General features: G+C 39.3%; 1 protein-coding gene across 4 annotated transcripts in view; it reads left to right on the top strand.

Moving 5' to 3' along the window:
- The window catches only part of LOC132115325 (probable G-protein coupled receptor 153), a 78,198-nt gene that overhangs the window by 15,064 nt on the left and 37,856 nt on the right, over positions 1-25,278 (top strand). The window lies entirely within an intron of this gene.

The following is a 25,278-nucleotide window of genomic DNA, read 5'->3' as shown; positions in this document are numbered from 1 at the left end:
GCTGTGCTGTTGGGAAATGTCAACACTTGTTGAGGCTTTATTTTTCTTTTATTTAGCCACTGTATTGAATAAATACCTGGGGTTATGTTTGTTTTCTTCTAAAAGAGAAGAAAAGTAATCGGATCTAACAGTTTTTAATGCTTTTCTGTAGGATATGTTACTTTCCCGCCAAGCAATACGTAATACCTCTAGTTTTGTTTTCCTCCAACTGCACTCCATTTTTCGGGCTGCTCTCTTTAGGGTGCGAGTATGCTCATTATACCATGGTGTCAAACTGTTTTCCTTAACCTTCCTTAAAGGAGCAACTTTATTTAAAGTGCTAGAAAAGAGAGAGTCCATAGTTTCTGTTACATCATCAAGTTGTTCTGAGGTTTTGGATATGCTAAGGAATTTCGATACATCAGGAAGATAACTTAAAAAGCAGTCTTTTGTGTTAGAAGTGATGGTTCTTCCATACTTGTAACAAGAAGTAGAATTTACAATTTTGGCTATATGAATTTTGCAAAGAACTAAATAATGATCTGAGATATCATCACTTGGCTGAATAATTTCAACACTATCAACATCAATTCCATGTGACAGTATTAAATCTAGAGTATGATTTCGACAATGAGTAGGTCCTCAAACGTGTTGTCTAACACCAATAGAGTTCAGAATGTCTATAAATGCTGATCCCAATGCATCGTTTTCATTATCAACATGGATATTAAAATCACCAACTATTAAAACTTTATCTGCAGCCAGAACTAACTCGGATGTAAAATCACCAAACTCTTTAATAAAGTCTGTATGGTGCCCTGGTGGCCTGTATACAGTAGCCAGTACAAACATAACAGGGGATTTATCATTAACATTTGTTTCTTTGGATAATGTTATATGAAGTACCATTACTTCAAACGAGTTATACTTGTAGCCTGCCCTCTGAGAAATCCTGAAAACGTTGTTATAAATTGAAGCAACACCTCCACCTTTGCCTTTTAGACGTGGCTCATGTTTATAACAGTAATCTTGGGGGGTGGACTCATTTAAAATAATGTAATCATCAGGTTTTAGCCAGGTTTCTGTCAAACAGAGTACATCTATATTATGACCAGTGATCATATTATTTACAAAAAGTGTTTTCGTAGAAAGGGATCTGATATTCAATAAGCCAAGCTTTATCATTTGTTTATCCATATTGCTTCTGTTTTTTATTTGTTGAACCTCAATTAAACTGTTAATCTTAACTTGGTTTGGACGCTTTTAGTTTTGTCTAGTTCGGGGAACAGACACAGTCTCTATAGTGTGATATCTAGGTGAAAAAGTCTCTATGTGCTGAGAATAAACTGACCTCTGTGATGGGAGGCAGCTAGCAGACGGTCGGTTTAGCCAGTCTGTCTGCTTCCTGACCTGGGCCCCAGTTAGTCAAGTATAAACACGACTATTTGCCATATTTCTAGAGAGAAGAGTGGCGCCACCCCAGGAGGGATGAAGACCATCTCTTTTAAACAGGTCAGGTCTGCCCCAAAAGCTCGTCCAATTGTCTATGAAACCTATGTTATTCTGTGGGCACCACTTAGACATCCAGCCATTGAGTGATGACAATCTGCTATGCATCTCATCACCACTGTAAGCAGGGAGGGGACCAGAGCATATTACAGTGTCTGACATCGTGCTTGCAAGTTCACACACCTCTTTAATGTTATTTTTAGTGATCTCTGACTGGCGAAGTCGAACATCATTAGCGCCGGCATGAATAACAATCTTACTGTATTTACGTTTAGCATTAGCCAGCACTTTTAAATTTGCCAAGATGTCAGGCGCTCTGGCTCCCGGTAAACATTTGACTATGGTGGCTGGTGTCTCTATATTCACGTTCCGTACAATAGAATCACCAATAACTAGAGCACTTTCATCAGGTTTCTCAGTGGGTGCATCACTGAGTGGGGAGAACCTGTTTAATGTTTTGATCGGAAAAGAAGAACGGTGTTTTGACCCACGACTACGCTGCCTCACCGTCACCCAGTTGCCCTGCTGCTGGGGCTCTGTTTCCTGAACCGAACAATGTACAGGAATCCCTGAGCTAGACGCATCCAAAGCCGTATCTAGAGCCCTAACATTCTTACTGTCCTTAATTAAAGTTTGGATGCGTGTCTCTAATTCTGAAATCTTCTCTGTCAGCCTAACTATTTCCCTGCATTTATCACATGTGAATCCCTCATCAGCGACAGAGATAGATAAACTGTACATGTGGCAAGAGGTGCAAGTAACAATGATGGGAGAACCCATTACTCACCGTGCTTGATGAAATATTCTTACTGCGGTTGTTTGATGAACTTGTGAAAAACTGGAGCGAGGGAGAGGAGAAAAGAAAACAGCGATAGGTTCGAATGAAAACGCTAATGACAAGCTAACGAGTGCTAACGCTTTGCAGGTGTACTGCACTCACGGATATAAAATAAAAGTGAACGATCAAAGTTAATCTGATAAGATTGATCGATAATATCAGAAATATGGTGTGAATTAAGTTATATTTTACCACTTTAAAAAACAGAGAGTGATAGTAAGATAAAGATTCTAGAGAAAAAATAAAATAAAAACAGCTACACGGAGCTACAATTTGCTACAGAAGGCCAACAGGAAGTAGAGACGTGGCCAAAAGTTTTTAGAATTACATTAATATTGGAAATTGGAAAAGTTGCTGCTTAAGTTTTTATAATAGCAATTTGCATATAATCCAGAATGTTATGAAGAGTGATCAGATGAATTGCATAGTCCTTCATGAAAATTAACTTAATCCCAAAAAATCCTTTCCACTGCATTTCATTGCTTTCAGTAAAGGACCTGCTGAGATCATTTCAGTAATCGTCTTGTTAACTCGGGTGAGAATGTTGACGAGCACAAGGCTGGAGATCATTATGTCAGGCTGATTGGGTTAGAATGGCAGACTTGACATGTTAAAAGGAAGGTGATCGGAGTGCCACCAGTGCAGAGCTTGCTCAGGAATGGCAGCAGGCAGGTGTGAGCGCATCTGCACGCACAGTGAGGCGAAGACTTTTGGAAGATGGCCTGGTGTCAAGAAGGGTAGCAAAGAAGCCACTTCTCTCCAAAAAAAACATCAGGGACAGATCGATCTTCTGCAGAAAGTAAAGTGAATGGACGGCTGAGGACTGGGGCAAAGTCATATTCTCAGATGAAGCCCTTTCCCATTGTTTGGGGCATCTGGAAAAAGGCTTGTCCGGAGAAGAAAAGGTGAGCACTACCATCAGTCCTGTGTCATGCCAACAGTAAAGCATCCTGACACCATTCATGTGTGGGGTTGCTTCTCATCCAAGGGAGTGGGCTCACTCACAATTCTGCCCAAAAACACAGCCATGAATAAAGAATGGTACCAAAACACCCTCCAACAGCAACTTCTTCCAACAATCCAAACACAGTTTGGTGTAGAACAATGCATTTTCCGGCACGTTGGAGCACCGTGCCATAAGGCAAAAGTGATAACTAAGTGGCTCGGGGACCAGAATGTTGAAATTTTGGGTCCATGGCCTGGAAACTCCCCAGATCTTAATCCCATTGAGAACTTGTGGTCAATCCTCAAGAGGCGGGTGGACAAACAAAAACCCACTAATTCTGACAAACTCCAAGAAGTGATTATGAAAGAATGGGTTGCTATCAGTCAGGATTTGGCCCAGAAGTTGATTGAAAGCATGCCCAGTCGAATTGCAGAGGTCTTGAAAAAGAAAGGCCAACACTGCAAATACTGACTCTTTGCATAAATGTCATATAATTTTCGATAAAAGCCTTTGAAATGTATGAAGTGCTTGTAATTATATTTCAGTACATCACAGAAACAACTGAAACAAAGATCTAAAAGCAGTTTAGCAGCAAACTTTTTGAAAACTAATATTTATGTAATTCTCAAAACTTTTGGCCACGACTGTACAAATGTGTTGTGTCAAGTGTGATGTTATTGATAGTAAACAGCATTCTTGTGTCACATGACCCACCTTGGAGGGGAGTCGTGGGCTAGTGGTTAGAGAGTTTGACTCCTAATCCTAGGGTTGTGTGTTCGAATCTCGGGCCGGCAATACCATGACTTAGGTGCCCTTGAGCAAGGCATTGAACCCCCAACTGCTCCCTGGGCGCCGCAGCAAAAATGGCTGCCCACTGCTCCGGGTGTGTGTTCATAGTGTGTGTGTGTTCACTGCTCTGTGTGTGTGCACTTTGGATGGGTTATGCAGACCACAAATTCTGAGTATGGGTCACTTCACTTTCACCTAGTTTAAATATATGCATCTGAAAAATTAGACTTGTGTTTCTTACCTATATAAGGCCAGCATTTGGTTTCAGGAGTCATTCTGGTACTTAGGTGCTTTTTAGTCCATTTTGGAGCTTGGAAGGCTGAATAACCATCCATTTAACTTAAAGATTAGGGTTAGAAAAAAAAAATAACAGCTTTCATGCTTTCATTATTCTGATTCATTTTCTTTTAATGTTTCAATGATGAATCTCAGATTTTTTATTTTTGAGTGAAGAATTCCTTGCAACTGGAAAAGCCTCAAATACTAACATGAGAGCCGCAATCTTAGACAGTTGTGCTTTACAGAAAAAATAAATAAAAAACATCCTACTAATAAGCACTTTTCTCTCAGCTCATTGTGCAGCTGGTCAGCATTGCATGTGAGCATTTATGCATTATGCTTCATTAGGTCAGATTACTCCTGACAGTTAATTCACTTTAATATGCTTGTGTATACAAATATTTCTAAATATTCTTAAAAAATAGTAGAAAATCAACAAACACTATACAAAAACTTCCAGAACTAGCTAAATGCTGTTGGATGAAGTTAAGTCTTTTACTTGAAAGAACACCCAGTAATCATTTTGCTGCTTGCTCAGTTTACTTAATAAAAATGACCATATGCAATACAGTTCTTGAATATTTGTCAGATTAATGCCATTGCAAGCAACCAGTTTAATGCTTTAAAATAGAAGTTCAGTGATCTGTTGATCTGTTTATTTGTGTTAAAGGGTCGTAACTAAAGGTTATGTAGAGGGGTAATGAGACAGTGTGTCAGAAACGCTTTGGGAATACCTCTGTGTGACCGGGACCTGAAGCATGTGTGAACTCAGTCCAGTGAAATGGCGACATGTCATGGGCGCTCATAGGGATGCAGTAAATATGGAAGGGAGATGCAGCATCTCAGTCCCCTCAGGGAACCATTGTTACATACGTAACCTAGAGACCTTCCCCTTCAGGAAACCTACGCTGCATCAGAAAAGCTTTGGGAACCGCAATACCCATTCTGCAATGCTGACAAATGCCACTAGGTCCGAGAGCCAATCTTAGGCCAGCTAGAATGGGGCTACTACAACCCGAATTCCGGAAAAGTTGGGACGTTTTTTAAATTTTAATAAAATGAAAACTAAAGGAATTTCAAATCACATGAGCCAATATTTTATTCACAATAGAACATAGATAACGTAGCAAATGTTTAAACTGAGAAATTTTACACTTTTATCCACTTAATTAGCTCATTTAAAATTTAATGCCTGCTACAGGTCTCAAAACAGTTGGCACGGGGGCAACAAATGGCTAAAAAAGCAAGCAGTTTTGAAAAGATTCAGCTGGGAGAACATCTAGTGATTAATTAAGTTAATTGATATCAGGTCTGTAACATGATTAGCTATAAAAGCTTTGTCTTAGAGAAGCAGAGTCTCTCAGAAGTAAAGATGGGCAGAGGCTCTCCAATCTATGAAAGACTGAGTAAAAAAATTGTGGAAAACTTTAAAAACAATGTTCCTCAACGTCAAATTGCAAAGGCTTTGCAAATCTCATCATCTACAGTGCATAACATCATCAAAAGATTCAGAGAAACTGGAGAAATCTCTGTGCGTAAGGGACAAGTGTCCTCCGGGCTAAAGAGGAGGGAGACCTTCCAGCATGTTATCAGCGTTCAGTTCAAAAGCCAGCATCTCTGATGGTATGGGGGTGCATAAGTGCATACGGTATGGGCAGCTTGCATGTTTTGGACGGCTCTGTGAATGCTGAAAGGTATATAAAGGTTTTAGAGCAACATATGCTTCCCTCCAAACAATGTCTATTTCAGGGAAGGCCTTGTTTATTTCAGCAGGACAATGCAAAACCACATACTGCAGCTATAACAACAGCATGGCTTCGTCGTAGAAGAGTCCGGGTGCTAACCTGGCCTGCCTGCAGTCCAGATCTTTCACCTATAGAGAACATTTGGCGCATCATTAAACGAAAAATACGTCAAAGATGACCACGAAGTCTTCAGCAGCTGGAAATCTATATAAGGCAAGAATGGGATCAAATTCCAACAGCAAAACTCCAGCAACTCATAGCCTCAATGCCCAGACGTCTTCAAACTGTTTTGAAAAGAAAAGGAGATGCTACACCATGGTAAACATGCCCCGTCCCAACTATTTTGAGACCTGTAGCAGAAATCAAAATTGAAATGAGCTAATTTTGTGCATAAAATTGTAAACTTTCTCAGTTTAAACATTTGCTATGTTATCTATGTTCTATTGTGAATAAAATATTGGCTCATGTGATTTGAAAGTCTTTTAGTTTTCATTTTATTAAAATTTAAAAAACGTCCCAACTTTTCCGGAATTCGGGTTGTAGAAATAAACGGACCTCTCTCCAGAACTCCTGGAAGCAGAGCAATTGAGGAAAAGGCATACAGACACAACCACATTTGTACCATGGTATCCAGTTCGAGAGGAACTGGATATAAAAAGGAAGAACCAGAGTGGATAGTGTGATCAGGATGTATCCTCCATTCACCAGGCTTCAACCCCTGTCTATACAGGATGTCTGTTCCCTGATTTAGGTACCCGGGTTGTAAATTGATCTCAGTGAAAAAAGCTTTTGCTGAGCCCACAGGAGGATCTTGTATAGTGGGCATGAACGCAGACCCCCCTAGTGGTTGATGTAGGAGACCACAATGTGTTGTCTGTGCAGAAAAGCGCATGATGGCCCCTCAGGTCTGGAAGGGAGTGTTTCAGTGCATAAAACACTGCCAGCATTACCAGGCAATTTAAGTTTGAACATGAAATCATGGCCTTCCAAAGGACCCTGGTCAGAACGGCCACTCATGACCTCTCTCCAGTCTGTAAGTTATGCATCTGTCATTAGCATTATGCAAGCCGCCAACACTGGGCCTAGTGACAGGCTACCAAGGCTTCCTACACGTCTAAGGCACATAAGCGATAGCTGCTTGACCTTGATCATGGCCCCAAAAGGAAACCTCTGGTACTTTCTGTGTTGTGGAAGGATGGATACATGTATGTATGTGTCCTCTATGTTGACAAACTAGTCCTTGGATTTGATTTGAATCAGAACCGGTTTCAGTGTCTTCACAGCGTCTTCAGCATCTTGAATGTGAACATTTTGGGAAAATGATTTAGATTCAGACCTGTAAATGGATACAATTCCCCATCCCTCCATGGAACAATGAAGTGGCAGATATAGAACCCAGACACCCTCTTGGAGGAACAAGTTATAATAATAATAATAATAATAATAATAATTCCTTACATTTATATAGCACTTTTCTAGGCACTCAAAGCACTTTACATTGTCAGGGGTATCTCCTCATCTACCACCAGTGTGCAGCATCCACCTGGATGATACGACGGCAGCAATATTGCGCCAAAACGCCCACCACACACCAGCTTACTGGTGGAGAGGAGACAGAGTGATGAAGCCAATCAGCGGATATAGGAGGCCACGATGGTCAGAGACCAATGGGCAAATTTAGTCAGGTTGTCGAGGTCACACCTCTACTCTTTTCGAAAGACATCCTGGGATTTTTAATGACAGAGAGTCAGGACCTCGGTTTAACGTCTCATCTGAAGGATGGTGCTTTTTGACAGTATAGTGTGCCCATCACTACACTGGGGTGCTAGAACCCACACAGACAACAGGTTGAGCACCCCCTACTGCCCTCACTAGCACCTCTTCCAGCAGCAACCTAGTTTTCAACCTAGGTCTCCCATCCAGGTACTGACCAGGCTCAGCCCTGCTTAGCTTCAGTGGGAAACCGGTCTTGGGCTCCAGGATGATAGGGCTGCCAGTACTTTTATGTGGCCTCCTTGCTCACAAGAATGGCTACTTCCTGTTCCACTACAAGAGCCTGCCTGGGACACACCACCTGCAGGACCAATTGAGACAAATTTGGCAGAAGTTTCCACACTGCCAAGAGGTCTACTAAGGTAACCAGTCTCTAGAGACTGGCCTCTGGTGTATTTGGAGTAGTCATTTTGGCACCCTGAAGTGGATTACCGGCAGGGAACAACCAACCTTATGGCTCTAATGACCTCATTTTAGGGAACGAGCATTGTTGTGGCATACTGTTGTTGGGCGGCAGCTGAGAACAGTGCTCGCTAAAGACTGCTGTGCCCAAAAACCAAAGGTGGTGAGGTTAACAGATTAGCCTTCTGAGGGCACTGAGGAGAGATGGACTCCATATAATGAGGTGTGAAACATTTCTTCCCAATTAAGGGAACCATTCTCTTGAGACTGGTCTCTTCAGCAATCAGCTTGGTGCCCTGAAACAGACGATCAGTAGCGACAAAGCGAACTGGCTGCTTGATAACATCCTTAGAGGATATGAGCCTCCCAGTGCCACCAAGTTTCTGGGCAGACACTGAGAACTGACAATGTAGACCGTTGTGCCCCAGTGCACCCAAAGTGGTGGGGTTAACAGACTGGCCTCCTGAGGTCAACTAGGAAAGATGGGCACCCTATAATTAGGTGTGAACCACTCTTCCCCAGAGGGACCTGTCCACCGTGTAGGCTTTATCTGCCTTCAGGGACGATGCTATATTGGGGACAGATACTGTAGCTCTCATGCATCTGTCCCACCTTTGGCATCACCCTATATCCCTGCTCATTCAGCCCCCTAATGTTAGAATAATTCGCAACATAAGGTCTGAAGAGCTTAACTGAAACTGGTTTAACCTATGATCTCAACACCTCGATGTGGAGATCAGGGAAAACCAGTAGGTCCCGATGTGGAGGTTATGATTTAGCACACCGGAAGTGTCCATCCAATTTACTCTTAGGATGAACATCCTGCTTCTCAGCTGCCCTGTCAATGTTTAACCTGGCTACGGCACAAGTTGCATCCTACATCAACCATCTACTAAGGTGGCCTCAATCTTTTCTGTATCGATGTGCTGACCACATCAACCTCCTCAGAGGAAGAGAGGTTTAGCACCGTGCTCTCACTCAGGAGTGAAGAAACTGCAGAGTGTGCTTCCGTGCCCCAAGAGAGCACTGTATTTAGAGAGTGAGGATGGAGAAAGGGAGCAGACTGTGTGTGCTCTGCTCCCAAACATAAAACACAGCGATCATGTATTCTCAAAATAAGAGTTTAAGGGAAAGTTAATCCACAAAATTACAATTATTTTGGAATACAAAAAATACAAAGAAGAGCTGCAAGCTGCAAGAAAGCTCTGTGTGTATGGTTGGATTCTTTCTTTCTTTTTTCTTTTTTATCAGGTGCATGTGGAGTATGTCAGGGCGTCAATTATTAAACATCAGATACATTTTGAATGAAGGCCATGCAGCCACAGTCCATATTCACTTTAATGTCTTATCAATAAACAGCTGGAATTTCTTTTTCCCCGAAGCACTGTTAAATGCTGTCATTACTGACAATATCAGATAGTCATAGCTAGCCCCTTTTTTCTTTTTCTTTTCCTTTTTTTCTTAATGTTTTTCATAGATAAGTCTGTCTGGATGGTTTCTTTCTTTGGTGTTCTTGGGATCTTATTAAGGCTTTTGATTGCATACATTGATATGTTGTTAAATTTGAGCTCAATGATTTGAGGTCTTCTAAAACTGAAGATCTTAGGTTTTATTTTTATTTTTCTTAGAAGAAATATCTGAGAAGTAAGCGATGCAAGAGAAAATCTCTGTTGCTCTCAATTCAGTCTTATGGGTGTTTAGGAAAGTATGTATATAGACTCCATCAGCATCTCTACTATTGATACATTTAATTTTGTTTTCCCCTTTGACAGCAGTGGATTCTTCCATGCTAAACTCACATGAAGGGTGCAGCTGTGTGGTCTCTTTTGGATAGCTGACTCATGTACTTTGACACTGACTGAGTCAAGATGTGTATGCAAGTCTTGTTGTTATCCTTGGCTTCTTGGAGTTGCGTTGCAACATTTTTATGTCTATGCTTATGGACAAAATTTGGAGGGCCTGAATAGATTGGCAGTGGATTGAAATGTTTTTTATTTTGTGAGGCTTTCAAACAGTGGTGTGATTTGCTACAAAATACTTGAAATTGGTTTTGAAACAATTCACACCCCCATAGACATCAGACACCTTTCCTCTTATAATGTGTTTATTTTATTTTCATGCTCTGGTTACTGTGTGTGCGTGCTTTTCCAGGAAAAGTGCCCATACAAGGAATTCCACCCTTCATGACGTCATGAAGGGCCATACTCAAAAGAAAACTTTACAAAACTTGTACGAACCCTTGAGGAAGTGTATTTGGCCCAATAAAAACTCTGTCATATGTCCAACTCATTATTTTATTTTATTTTTTACTTTGGCCACATTTAGCATGAGAATCAAACTCTTTAACAGTGTAAACAACCCAGAATGCATGAAATAGCATTAAACCCTTGCTTTAATGAAACTTGATATACATAGACAACAGGACATTTTCGGGACACATGCCGAGTTGCATGAGATTCCAACCATAGGGGAAACTACAACTGAAAAACCCTTGTAACTCCACAACAGAAAAATACAAGACAGCATTTGGTTTAGTATATACCCTTCATAATAAATAAACATCAGCATGATTTTGGTTTTGTCAGGCATCTTCGGCAAAAACAAACAGCAAAAAATCTTTCTCAGATATTTGTCATTAATGCTGGCTGCTTCTGTGTTGACACACACACACATACCTACACACACATACATACACACAAGGTGCTTATCAGATTTGTTTGAAAGGACAAACTTAGTTATCTTAGGTATCTTGTGTGTTTGATTAGGGATGGAGCTGAGAGTTTAGGGACAGTGGTCCTCATCTCCATGTAGCAGACCCACAGTGGGGACTAGGGCAGGGATACTCAAATCTGGCTCGCGAGATCCACTTTCCTGCAGAGTTTAGCTCCAACCCTGATCAAACTCGCCCTACCAGTGATTTTCTAATGATCCTGAAGGCATTGATTAGCATGCTTAGGTGTTTTTAATTAGGAGCTAGAGTGGTGTTTCCTCAGTGGCTACGTTTACATGCACATTTTTTTGTTCAATCGGACTGAATTCATTCCAATTGATGAATCTGATTGTAGTGTTTACATGAACGCTTAATAAAGTGGTCAGGTTGATGTGTGCGTTTATATGTCACAAGGTTCAAATCGGAATAGATTTTTTTTTGACATGCGCACACTCCACAACTCTAGAGTTTCTTACTGTTTGCACATACTAACCACTCTCCTACACAGGTTCTTTATTTGTTTTTAACAGCAGAATTAATATTTTGTCTATTTATGGATAGGCTATATATATATATATATATATATATATATATATATATATATATATATATATATATATATATATATATATATATATATATATATATATATATATATATATATATATATATATATATATATTTATATTTATATAAACCACTGTGAGGTGCTGCTCATATTTATCGCGCAGTAAAAATGCCCAAAACGGGTTGCCTGTGAATGAGAATCAAAATCAAGGACTGGTGGGAGGATTTCCTGCTCCACTTCACTTGGATCTAGGGCGCATGTGCACGCAGCGACATGGTAGCGTGATGGTTTTCTGTTTGTTGTTTGTATAATTCACTAAAATTAGAGTTGCCCTTTTTATATCTGATTGTTTTTTTTAGCACATTTATCGCAATTTATGCACATGATCAGCTCTGTTGTGATCACTTTTTTCCTGACCGGTTACAATGAAATGGTCTGTAGGTGGTACACTGCTGGTGCTGCTGTGGGAAATTTTCCATCTGGCGGAGGCCTGGTGCGGCACCTTTCAGTCTCAGATTTTATATAACCAGTGTTGGGAAGGTTACTTTGGAAATGTAATAGGTTACAGATTACAAGTTACTCTGTTTAAAATGTAATAGTAGTGTAACTTTTTCAATTACTTTATTAAAGTAATGTAATAAATTAATTTTGAGTACTTTTTGATTACTTTTCTAAATTTGTGAAAATTAAAGAATAATAAATAAAAGCGTATACATCAACTTAAATACAGTTATCTAATAAGCATGTTACGTATTCTGTGTAATAAACTCCTGAAACATTGGTGTTTTTTAAACTGCTGTCTCTTTGGATATGTTGATAGTTTTCTCAAAATAAGTAAAATGCACATGAAGTGACACAGAGCAGTTCTAGAAATTATGTTTATGTGCTCGTGTACTCCTATATTGAGGCGGCAGAGGTTGAAAACACTGCGAGCTTCAGTAGGCCTATGTGTAGTAAATGAAACCATGTCTTTGCCATTAATTTACTGAAAAAAAAAATTTAGACTGGAAAATTCAAACTCATACAAACAAATTCATGGACAAAACTATTTTTTGTATGGACCTGACATAAAAAAAGGTTTAAATCTTTAATTTGGGGAAAATGCTAAATAATTAAAAGTTCTCTCCTGGACTGCACCTTCACTTCCATTTTTCTCTTCAGTCTCTTTATTTTGCCCTGTTATCCATCTCTCTCATGACTTTAATACTCAAGATTGAACAAAACTATACTTTACAATACTCTACAATACTACAATATCTTAATAGAAAAATCCTAATACTGTACACGAGTCATGTTTTTCCCTTACAAAAATTAACCTTGCTTGTATTAGCCTATATAAAAGTAAAATAACCTTTTTTTTTTTTTTTTTGCAAATGGATTTGTATTTATTTTTAAATAAAATAATTTATTTATATAAAAAAAAATGTGTAAAATAATTTTACATTTTTGGTTACCACAGTTAAACAATAGTAACCATTTTCTCTGGATTTATAGTTAAATATTAAAATGTTAATTTTTGTAACGGTTGTGTTGTTGTCTGTTGTAGCTCCCCCTAAACCTATAAAAAAAAATCAGAATTTTTTTCAGCTAGATTACTACTGTAACATTACAACAGATAATAATGATGTCCTTTATATAGTATTTTGAGTGATGACTGATGAGCAACGTGCTGCTGCTTGATTAAATAAATAAAAAAAACAAAGACAAAAAAGCATCTTTACAGGATGAAACTGATCTGAAAGCCTGAACAGTAGTTCTGCTTCTCTGCTCCAGCTGTGCGCTTCCACAGTCCACTCTATTCTCTCTCTCTCTCGCATTGATTAGGTACTCTGAGTCTGATCCAAACCGTTTGGCGGAGGCGCGGAGAGCGCGCGAGTCACGACTAACAATTCATGATTTATTAGAGATTTAATTATCAAATGGCAGATTCGCAAATGATCATTTTAGTACATTCGGCGTGCAATTATAAAATAATGATATTAAATAGCGGGCCAAATCATCTGCCAGGCCACCGGGAATTGTCCCGTTTCTCCCGGTGTCCAGTCCACGCCTGATTTCCAACACGCAGAATGTGCAAGTCATATATTGCAGTTTTGGGGCTTAATATTCACAGACACTAGTCCATGTCATGTTTTGATTCAAGTGTACTGACCTACTTTTGATTTAGTCATCCAAAATGTGGCATATTCCGTCCGCGGTAGGCATTCCGTTTTTATGACTGGATTCTACGAACCAGACTGTATTTCCGCATCCCGGAAATTATTAGGGCGGTATGTCTCAGAATAGTCAGTGCAATTTGGAAAAGAAATCAGTTAAATCTGTATGTGGATGTGTGTAAATATTCAAATGTAATCCCCCTTGTAATCGTTAAAAATTTCATAAGTAACTGTAATTTAATTATTAATTTTTTCGTAGTAACTGTAACTAATTAGTTACAATAATTTTGTAATTAAATTACGTAACGCCATTACATGTAACTAGTTACTTCCCTGTATTTAACTGGGATTATCTGTTGAAGTTTGATCAACCAGCTAACTTTAGGCCACCTCCTGATTTAACCTTCCCAAATATTGTAGATATCAAATGGCAGTATGTAAAGAATGGGAGCTCTTACAGGAGCTCTTTGCAAACATTCAGTCCCTCCAAAATAAGTCTGATGAAGTGCAAGCCCATGTTCGATATCAACATTAATTTATAGAAGCATGTATCCTGGCCATGACAGAAACATGGCTGGGAGAAGGGGATTCGGATGCTGGCATTGCATTGGAGGTTTTGGTGCTCCTTTTTTTCATGGATCGGGTTTCAGTGACCACTGGCAAGTCATGAGCAATGAGCGCTAGTGCAAAACAACGCTATTGAGAGAAAAGTTGTGTACAAAAGACATTGAACTATTTTCAGTCTCTATGCGCCCCTTTTATCTACCCAGGGAATTCCTGCAGATCTTTGTAACTGTTGTTTATATTCACCCATTCACTGGCTCTGCAAGGCTGTATGGACTGTATTTTGTGGGAGGACTTTGTCCAATCTTCAGGGGACATAGATGAATTGACTGATGTGGTCAGCACATGGGTTGCATACTTTGAGGACACTGTTATTCCTAAAAAAGTTGTCAAAATATACCCCAGTAACAAGCCATGGGTGAGAAAACAACTTAAAGGGTTATTTCACCCAAAAAAGAAAATTATGTCATTAATGACTCACCCTCATGTCGTTCCAAACCCGTAAGACCTCTGTTCATCTTCGGAACACAGTTTTAGATATTTTAGATTTAGTCTGAGTGCTTTCTGACCCTCCATTGAAAATGTATGTACAGAATACTGTCGGAGGCCTTACGGTTTGGAACGACATAAGGGTGAGTCATTAATGACATAATTTTCTTTTTTGGGTGAAAAAAGAAAAATCTAGCATTTAGACAAAATAATCACAGTATTCAAAAGGAGATTAAACGTGAAATCAAAAGGGCTAAATGGAATTATAAACTTAAAGTGCAACACAAACTGAGTAATAATCTTTTAGGCTCAGCATGGGACAGCATTAAAACAATGGTGAGTCTAAATGATAAAATAAAGAATAAGGTGGCATTGGAAGGCTTCACCTCAGACATATCCTTGGCCCAAGAACTAAAAAAAATTAATTCAAGATTTGATAAACATGATTTTAGTAGCAAAATTATTGCCCAAAAACAGTCTTTACCGTCCCACCCTCAATCAGCTGTATGTTTCTCTGCACAGAATGTTGTGAACACCTTTAAATATTGCAAAGCCAAAACAAGTCCGGGCCCAGACTTTATTGGCAGCCGTGTTCTTTCTTGTTGTGCGGAACAGCTAGGCCCTATTTTTAATAAAATGTTTAATCAATCTATGTGCCAACAGAAGAACAGACCAGAGGTGGGTAGAGTACCCAAAAACTGTACTCAAGTAAAAGTAAAAGTACTTCTAGAAATATTTACTCAAGTAAAAGTAAAAGTACTAGTCTTGAATAGTTACTTGAGTAAGAGTAAAAGAGTATCGGATAAAAAATCTACTCAAGTAGTTAGTTACTAGTTACTTTGGGTCATATATACTGAGCCTATTTTTATTTAGATATATAGATAAAATGTATGTAATGTATGTGTGTGTGTATAAATGTATATATTTAATCAGCCTTTACTCCAATTTATGTAGCCTAATTTATTATAAAACCCTGTCTGTTTACTTAAGTAACAGATATAGGTGTCATGCCATAACATATTTTTTATACGACTGACTTTATATTAAATGTGAATTTAACATTGAAAGTTAATGTGATATAAATATTGCTACTAATCTTTCATTGTTCAGAAAGAGAGCAAATAACAAGCTCAAAAGAATCATGTGTGATTGGTTATAATGCGCAGTGCTGTAAAAATGCGTCTGTCTCTGGCTAAGCACCAGCAAGCGATCACAGATCTGAATTTAGCAGCCGATGATATGACTTGCTGAACGTACTCGCACCGGTGTTATTGTATTAAAATTAATAAAATCTTAATCGGCTATTTTTTGTCTTTTGGAAGCTGCATTCAACTTGACTCCCCTCTGTTATAAGCCACATGTACAACAAACTAATGTCACAGTGGTATTGTGTACTGTACTCGAATGTAGCCCAAGTTATTACCTGTTAAACAGTAGACAGCACACGCGGTGATCATCTAATAAGGATCTCCATTGCAAGCAAATAATAGCCTTTGCAGATTTGCTTTCAATTCAGTGCAGATCCATAGCCACGTTTTCAACGCTGCTGATGTTCTTAAACGTTACAACTCCGAGTGAACCACTTCAGTCGCTCAGCGCGCGCGGCAGGGAACTGAACGACTCATTCAAACTGATTCATGAACCAATTCACTCGTTTGCCAATTGGTTTGATCAAGCCTTTGAACAGAATTGACTCAAAAGAATGAATCATTCGCGAATGGGCATCGCTCATTGCCCAGAGAAAAGTAGACGGCGCCTTTGGAATAAACTGAAGCATTTATAACATTTATTGCATTAAGATAAAGTAACGAGAGGAGCGACGCCCACAGTAACGAAGTAAAAGTACAGATTTTTCCCCAAAAATTTACTCGAGTAAGAGTATAAAGTACCCATCTTTAAATATACTCCGAAAAGTATTAGTTACCCCAAAAAATTACTCAAGTAAATGTAACGAAGTAAATGTAACTCGTTACTACCCACCTCTGGAACAGACTTATGGAAACAGTCAATTATAGTTTCTGTTGGAAAGCCACCCTAAGACATGATGATTACAGTCCCACAGCCCTACGTCACTTGTGATTAAGTGCTTTGAATAGCTGATCAAAAGAGAATTGTCATCTATGACAAATTGACTCCTTAACACACTACAGTTTGCATACATACTTAACAGAGGGGTCTAGGGTGCAACTGTAACAGTACTCAACCTCATTCTTAATCACCTTGAGGGCAATAGAAATCATGCCAGACTACTGTTTGTGGATTTCTCGTCAGCCTTTAACAACATTCAGCCCCACCTGCTGGTTGAGAACATTTACATTTAATCATTTAGCAGACGCTTTTATCCAAAGCGACTTACAAATGAGAACAATAGAAGCAGTCAGGTCAACAAGAGAACAACAACAGTATACAAGTGCCATGACAAGTCTCAGTTAGTCTAGTATAGAACGCATAGGTAGGGTTTTTTTTATTTATTTTTTTATTTTTTTATTAAAAGACAAGAAAAGGAAAAGTGCTAGTGTTAGTTGGTTAAGTGCAGGCGAAAAAGATGAGTCTTTTGCTGTTTCTTGAAAATGAGTAAAGACTCAGCTGTACGAATTGAGATTGGGAGGTCATTCCACCAGCTGGGCACAGTCCAGGAAAAGGTCCTTGAGAGTGATTTTGAACTTCTTTGAATTGGTACCACAATGCGTCGATCACTTTCAGAACGCAAACTTCTGGAGGGCACATAAGATTTAACCAATGAGTTTAGGTAAGTTGGTGCCGTGCCAGTGGTCGTCTTGTAGGCTAGCATCAGTACCTTGAATTTGATGCGAGCAGCTACTGGTAGTGTAACCTGATGAGGAGCGGAGTAACGTGAGCTTTTTTTGGCTCATTGAAGACAACCCTCGCTGCTGCATTCTGGATCAATTGCAGAGGCTTGACAGTACATGCAGGAAGGCCCGCCAGGAGAGCATTACAATAGTCCAGTCTGGAGAGAACAAGAGCTTGGACAAGAAGTTGGGTTGCTTGCTCTGACAGGAAGGGTCTAATCTTCCTAATGTTGTATAAGGCAAACCTGCAGGACCGGGTAGTTGTAGCAATGTGGTCTGTGAAGCTTAACTGATGATCCATCACAACTCCTAGGTTTCTAGCTGTCCTCGAAGGAGTAATGGCTGATGAGCCCAGCTGTATAGAGAAGTTGTGATGAAGCAATGGGTTAACTGGAATCACCAGGAGTTCTGTCTTCGTAAGGTTAAGCTGAAGGTGATGGTCATTCATCCAGCTAGAGATGTCACTCAGGCTGAGATGCGAGCAGCTACCGTCGGGTCATCTGGTTGGAATGAGAGGTAGAGTTGGGTGTCATCAGCGTAGCAGTGATAAGAAAAGCCATGCTTCTGAATGACAGATCCTAATGATGTCATGTAGATTGAGAAGAGAAGTGGTCCAAGTACTGAGCCTTGAGGAACCCCAGTAGCAAGGTGGTGTGACTTTGAAACATCACCCCTCCAAGACACACTGAAGGATCTGTCAGAGAGGTAGGACTTAACCCACAGGAGTGCAGTTCCAGAGATGCCCATCTTTCTGAGGGTGGACAGGAGAATCTGGTGATTAACAGTGTCAAAAGCAGCAGAAAGGTCCAGTAGGATGAGTACCGAGGATTTTGAAGCTGCTCTTGCTAGTCGCAGGTTTTCAGTAACCGAGAGCAGAGCAGTCTCAGTTGAGTGGCAACTTTTGAAGCCAGATTGGTTGCTGTCCAGGAGGTTGTTCTGTACAAGGAACATAGAAAACTGGTTGAACACCGCTCGCTCAAGTGCCTTTGCAATGAATGGAAGAAGGGATACCGGTCTGTAGTTTTCAAGAAGCACTTGATTTAGAGATGGTTTCTTGAGCAGTGGGCTTACCCGAGCCTGCTTGAATGCTGAGGGAAATGTTCCAGAGTGAAGAGAGGAGTTGATAACGTGAGTAAGCGAAGGTATGACTGAAGAAGAGATCGCTTGTAGGAGGTGAGTGGGGATCGGATCAAGTGGACAAGTAATAGGATGATTGGACAGGAGAAGTTCAGAGACGTCCATCTCTGAGAGTGGGGAGAAGGAGGAGAAAGAGTGTGCATCGGTCATTGTGAATTTGTCCTCAGTCTGCGGTGTGGAGAATTGGCCGCTGATGGATCTCGTCTTATTTGTGAAGAAAACTGCAAAGTCGTCCGCTGTAAGAGTCGATGGAGGAGGTGGTGGCGGCGGATTAAGAAGAGAAGAGAAAGTCTTGAAGAGTGTCCGAGCGTCACAACAGCTGTTAATTTTGTTGTGGTAGTAGGATGTTTTAGCCGTGAAGACATTTGCAGAGAAGGAAGAGAGGAGAGCTCTTGTATCGGTTCAAACTGGAGGCCTACCTTGTGGACTGGATATTAGACTTCCTCACAAATAGAACCCAGCGAGTGAGAGTAAATGGCCATCTCTCTGAATTGGCCCTTACATCAACTGGCTCACCCCAGGGGTGTGTTCTTTCCCCCTTTTCTATATTCTGTACACTAACGCTTGTCATTCTGTGATTGAAGACCAATACTTTGTGAAGTTTGCTGATGATACAGTTATTGCCAGCTTATTGAACAATAAGGAAACTTCACACAGTTCGGTCATTTATCACTTTGTAACATGGTGTCAGGATGTCTTTCTTGAAATTAATGTCTCTAAGACCAAGGACATGTGTATTGATTTTAGGCGCAAAATCACACAATTTAAAAAAAATAGTATAAATGGTCAAGAAATAGAGGTTGTTACAGAGTATAAGTATCTAGGATCCATTATTGATGATAAGTTGTGTTTTGAATCAAATACCAGCTTGCTTTGCAAGAAAGGCCAGCAACGCCAGTATTGCCTGAGGAAGCTGGCAAAGTTTAATGTGGATAAGACCCTGTTAACCCTTTTTTATAGGTCCTTTGTTGAGTCGGTTCTTACCTTCTCCTTAATCTGCTGGTATGGGTCCATCACTGTAAAACAAAAAAACTCCCTTTCAAGGTTAATTAAGGTGAGCAACTGTATCACAGGTTCTATGCAGAGAGGCCTGGAGGATTTCTTTTATCGTTTAATCTATCCTGCTAGATTTCATCCCTTACAGGCTGAATTTCAGATGTTGCCATCAGGATTACGCTTTAAATTCACAAAATTCAGAACCAATAGATAGATATAAACACTCTTTTGATCCTGCAGCCATTCTCAATTCTATAAAGAACCACAGATAACTTAGTGACTTACTATTTATTGATTGCTTTTGTGTGTGTTTGTGTGTGATTTGTACTATACTATCTGTTGCATAACGAATTGCCCCATTGGGGACAAGTAAAGATTTTGAACTTGAACTTCACAGTTACAGAGTGAAAGGAGGGTTTTATAATGACAAGACATGCATTCATACGACACTTTATTCAAAGGGAAGAGCCACTTGTTCTGCACGTCCATACGTCATTGTGCTATTTCTGCGTTATTGCACATGCGCAGTACTTTCAGTTTCCGGGTTCAATCCGACCGAGTGTTTACATGCACTCTCAATTGTATTAGAAAAGGAATAAGCCACCCCCTTCAATCTGATCGAAACTTCATTCCAATCGTGCTTAATCAGATCGATTAAGGTGTTTACATGAAGGCTTTTCAGCCTGACTGAGCCATCAATCCAATTACAAATTGATTATTTGGTTGCATGTAAGTGTAGCCATTGAACCATTGTGGAAAGCGTGCCAAAATCCATGTAAATATGTGAATTTCATTATTTATAAAAAAATAAAAGATTCAATTGTGACACAAGTAAATAAAGTTGAAAAAATATTTAAGTGGCTATATTTGTGAGTGATCAGAATGCTTTTGTTTTATTTAAGGCATTTGTAAAATAATAATGCCAATGTGCAGTTGTTCTTAATTCTGAGTGGACGTCTCTCTAATCTGACACTCTAAATTCAGTTGATGGACCTCTGTCATAAAGTGCTGATGATCTGAGAAACATACGAAATGTGTAGAGCAGTGAGGTGCCAGGACCAGTATTGAGAGCCACTGGGTTACTGACAGCAGTGGCGGACTGGGACAGTAAATCAGGCCGGGAATTTGACTCCACCCCAGGCCACCTCTGTTGCTGCTGTCATCACCACCCAATTCATGTGTCCACCAGACTGCTAAACTCTTTGGCTCTTTCAGTTGTTTGAATTGGGTTATACTTAAAAAATCTAAATCCTTAGACTGTGGACGGGCCAAAAATAATCAAATGGAGTATCAAGAAGTATCAAGGCATTCACTGTCTCTATCATCTTTCCCTTAATCCCTCTCTCTCTCTAACTCTGCACATCGACTTTCTCTGCAATATGAGATAAGCACTTTCAATAATCTATATTAATTATGCAGCCATCAATTGTATGTCCCAATGATCACAGTCCTATGACCTTATAAATCATAAAAGCACATATTTTTCTAAGAGTATAGCAGGCATGTTAAGTTTTGCTTATAGCTTAAACTTTACCTGAAGGTTCCTGCTCTGACTCAAAAGTTGAACTGTCAACCCCCTCTTGTTCAACAGCAGTAGCACTTGCAGCACTAGTGCTACTGTTGCTTCCTTCGTCACCTTCAAAATAAATAAGCATTGTACACTAGGCTACATATTGTAGGCTAGAAATGGAAAATCAATTTCTGGTCAATTTTGGCACTAAAAAATACTGTTTTTTAAATAGATTGTATCTATTGTAAGTCGCTTTGAATGAAATCGTCCATCTGCCAAATGATTATGTAAATATTAGGGTGGAACAGTTCAACTTTTTCACAGTTCGGTTTGTTTCACGGTTTTAGAGTAACGGTTTCGGTACCGTTGTATGTGCTATGTTTATGGAAAATCTATACTTTCAAAAAAAATATATATTATCATATTATTAAGAATATTCTAACTAAGCAATAGCACAAATAAATACAATAGAGTAAAAATACAAATAGTTTTTAGGTAAAGAAATTAAATGAAGTAATCAAATGTAAAACAGCATTGCATTTTGGACTATAAATTAAAGATTATTCTTTATTAAAGTTAAAAAAAGCTTTTTAAACAAGAGCAGTGAGTGATTTATTTGTTGTTGCTGTTCGATTAATATAAAGACTGTCACTTTAAAAGAATGCACTGATACAGTGTTCATATTAGTTTTGAACAAGAGTGAATGATTTGTCCAGGTTTCTTTTTTTTTTTTTTTTCCTTTTTTCATCGCTGTTGTAATGTCTGGGAATCCAGAATGTGCTTCCATCAGCATAAACATATGTTAGCTGAACCCTGTTTGTTTTACGTGTAATTTATAGTAAACCATATTACAGATGCTTTGTCAGATTTAAGTTGAACAGCGGTCTCAGCGCGGTTTTTTTCAGTGAACCGTCCCATCCCTACTAAATATAAATGTAATTCTGACCGACCTGCTCCCTTACTGGCGAACATGGCTGGGATTTTTCAGCAATTTGCTGCGTCTGTGGCCAGGGCTTTTCTCCTTTTTATACATTCCCTCTCTGCTCCTCCTATGCGTTTACGGCTCCACTTTTTCTCTGGATATAGCTAATTAGACAGTGCATCGCTGATGTTTGGTCATGTGGTGGTGTCATTTTCACTCCGCGATCGCCTGATTCGTAGATTCATAAAACCGTCAATTAATTCGCAGTTGCATTCCAGCCTATTGCACGTCAGTCTGATTGACTGCACAGCGGCAGCCGGCAGGCCAGAATGACCGTCAGGCCACCCGGAAATGTCCCGGTGCTCCCGATGGCCAGTCCACCCCTGACTGACAGTGTTGGGGAGTAACTAGTTACATGTAACATAATTACATAATTTAATTACATTATAGTCCTCCACGTCTGCTGCATTCTTAAAACTATGGCAATTTGATAATACCTAGAATATCAAAATCAACTGCAGGCGGTAGATCCTTTTCTAATTTAACGCCTAAATTCTGGAGTAACCTACCTAATATTGTTCAGGAGGCAGACACACTCTTGCAGTTAAAATCTTGATTCAAGTCAAGTCAATTCAAGTCACATTTATTTATATAGTGCTTTAAACAAAATACATTGCGTCAAAGCAACTGAACAACATTCATTAGGAAAACAGTGTGTCAATAATGCAAAATGACAAATAAAGGCAGTTCATCATTGAATTCAGTGATGTCATCTCTGTTCAGTTAAATAGTGTCTGTGCATTTATGTGTAATCAAGTCAACGATATCGCTGTAGATGAAGTGACCCCAACTAAGCAAGCCAGAGGCGACGGCGGCAAGGAACCGAAACTTATAACAAGTACATCGTGTGTAATGGGAAGTGCTCCCGGTTCCGGTTTACCTAATAAATGCAGCCTAAAAATCCTTTAACGGATTTGGATATTAAAAGCATATTAGTATGTTATGTGTAAGCCAGGTTAAAGAGATGGGACTTTAATCTAGATTAAAGACATATCTCTTTAACTTGGCTTACACATAACACACTAATACGCTATAACACCCAATGTACTTGCTACATCGTTAGATGAATGGCATCTACGCTAATATTAGTCTGTTTCTCTATTATTCTGAGGTCACCATAGCCACCATATCCAGTCTTTATCCAGATCAGAGGATCACTGCAGTCACCCGGATCCAGTACATATCCAGCCCAGATGGTGGATCAGCACCTAGAAAGGACCTCTACAGCCCTGAAAGACAGCGGAGACCAGGACAACTAGATGAGCCCCAGATACAGATCCTCTGTAAAGACCTTGTCTCAGATGACCACCGGGACAAGACCACAGGCAACAGATGATTATTCTGCACAATCTGACTTTACTGCAGCCTGGAATTGAACTGCTGGTTTCGTCTGGCCAGAGGAGAACTGGCACCCAGACTGAGCCTGGTTTCTCCCAAGGTTTTTTCTCCATTCTGTCACCGATGGAGTTTTGATTCCTTGCCGCTGTGCCTCTGTCTTGCTTAGTTGGGCACACTTCATTTACAGCAATATCGTTGACTTGATTGCAAATCATTGCAAAGATACTATTTAAACTGAACTGAGCTGAATGATGACATCACTGATTTCAATGATGAACTGCCTTTAACTGTTATTTTGCATTATTGACACACTGTTTTCCTAATGAATGTTGTTCAGTTGTTTTGACACAATCTTTCTTGTTTAAAGCGCTATATAAATAAAGGTGTCTTGACTTGTGACTGCTCTAAAATATGAGACACTAATGTCTCAGGAGTTTAGTAAAGAGAATAGGACACATGATTATTCTGTAACTATTTTATTTGTTATTTGGGCTTATGCAAATGCTTTTTTTTTAGATTAACTGTTTTTTGTTTTTTTTAGGCATTGTTAGATTCCAGTGTTTCCTGTCATAGCTATGCAAAAATTTGATTTAGTTTTAAAAAACTGTATCATAGCAATTAAACTATTTCTTGTTATGATTTTAAATCTGTATTTAACTTCACAATGATCTCAAAGTAAGTCTGATTTTGTTATGGCTGTGCTTTAAAATTTAATTATTATAAACTTAATTCAAGTGATGAATGATTTTGAAAATCTGACAGCAATTGCAACCCGACTGCCAAAAAATTGGGACATTTTGTGAAATGCCATAAAATCAGAAATATGTTATTTGTTCCTGTGGCACAAGTGGTAGAGCATTGTGTTAGCATTGCAAGGTTGTGGGTTCGATTCCAAGGGAACACGTTAAGTAAAAAATGTTAGCCTGAATGCATTGTAAGTCGCTTTACATAAAAGTGTCTGCTAAATTCATAAATTTGTTCATTCTCTTTAACCTTTATTTAATTCACTAAAATAAAAGAAATAGTTTCTGATGCTTCATTGGCCAACTTAATTTTAATTTGTAAATATGAACAAATTTGGATTTTGATGGCTGCAACACACTTCAAAAAAGTTGGGACAGAGGCATTTTTACCACTGTCACATCAACTTTCATTTTAATTGCAGTGTTTAATTGTTGGCAACTGAAAATACTAATTGTTAAAGTTTTGCAAGCAAAATTTTCATCCAGTCTCTCTTGATACAAGACTTCAGATGCTCGGAAGTCTGATCATCATTGTCTGATTCTCCTTTTCATGACTGGTCATACATTTTCAATGCGAGACAGATCTGGACTGATCTAGCACATTCACTCTGTGTCTACGAATGTCACGTTAATGAACTTTTGTTCCCTTATTTGGTCACCTTCCTGTTCTTGTTTAAGTTAATTGATTATTCCCCACCTGTCTCCAGTTCCCTCATTACCTTCTGTGTGTATAAATACCCGTTCTGTTCAGTTCCTCCTCGTCCGTGATTGTTGATGTGTTTGTTGAATGTATGCTAAATGTAATCTTGTTAATATAGTCTGTACCTCCTTCGTCATCAGTAAACTCCTTATTTTTTCCAGATCCTCTTCTCTCACTTTGTTTTACGTTTAGCACTACCTCATCTGTAACAGAATCACGGACCTAAACAGTATAGTTTATTTTAGCGGCGTTTTTTCTTTCATTTATTTTTTGCTTTTTTTTCCTCCTCTCCCGGAATGGCCATCCCAGCAGTCC

This window comes from Carassius carassius, chromosome 34 (genome assembly GCF_963082965.1).
Source record: "Carassius carassius chromosome 34, fCarCar2.1, whole genome shotgun sequence".
Lineage (NCBI taxonomy): Eukaryota > Metazoa > Chordata > Actinopteri > Cypriniformes > Cyprinidae > Carassius > Carassius carassius.
The sequence above is the reverse complement of the archived record's forward strand: the minus strand, read 5'-3'. Positions and strand labels throughout refer to the sequence as shown.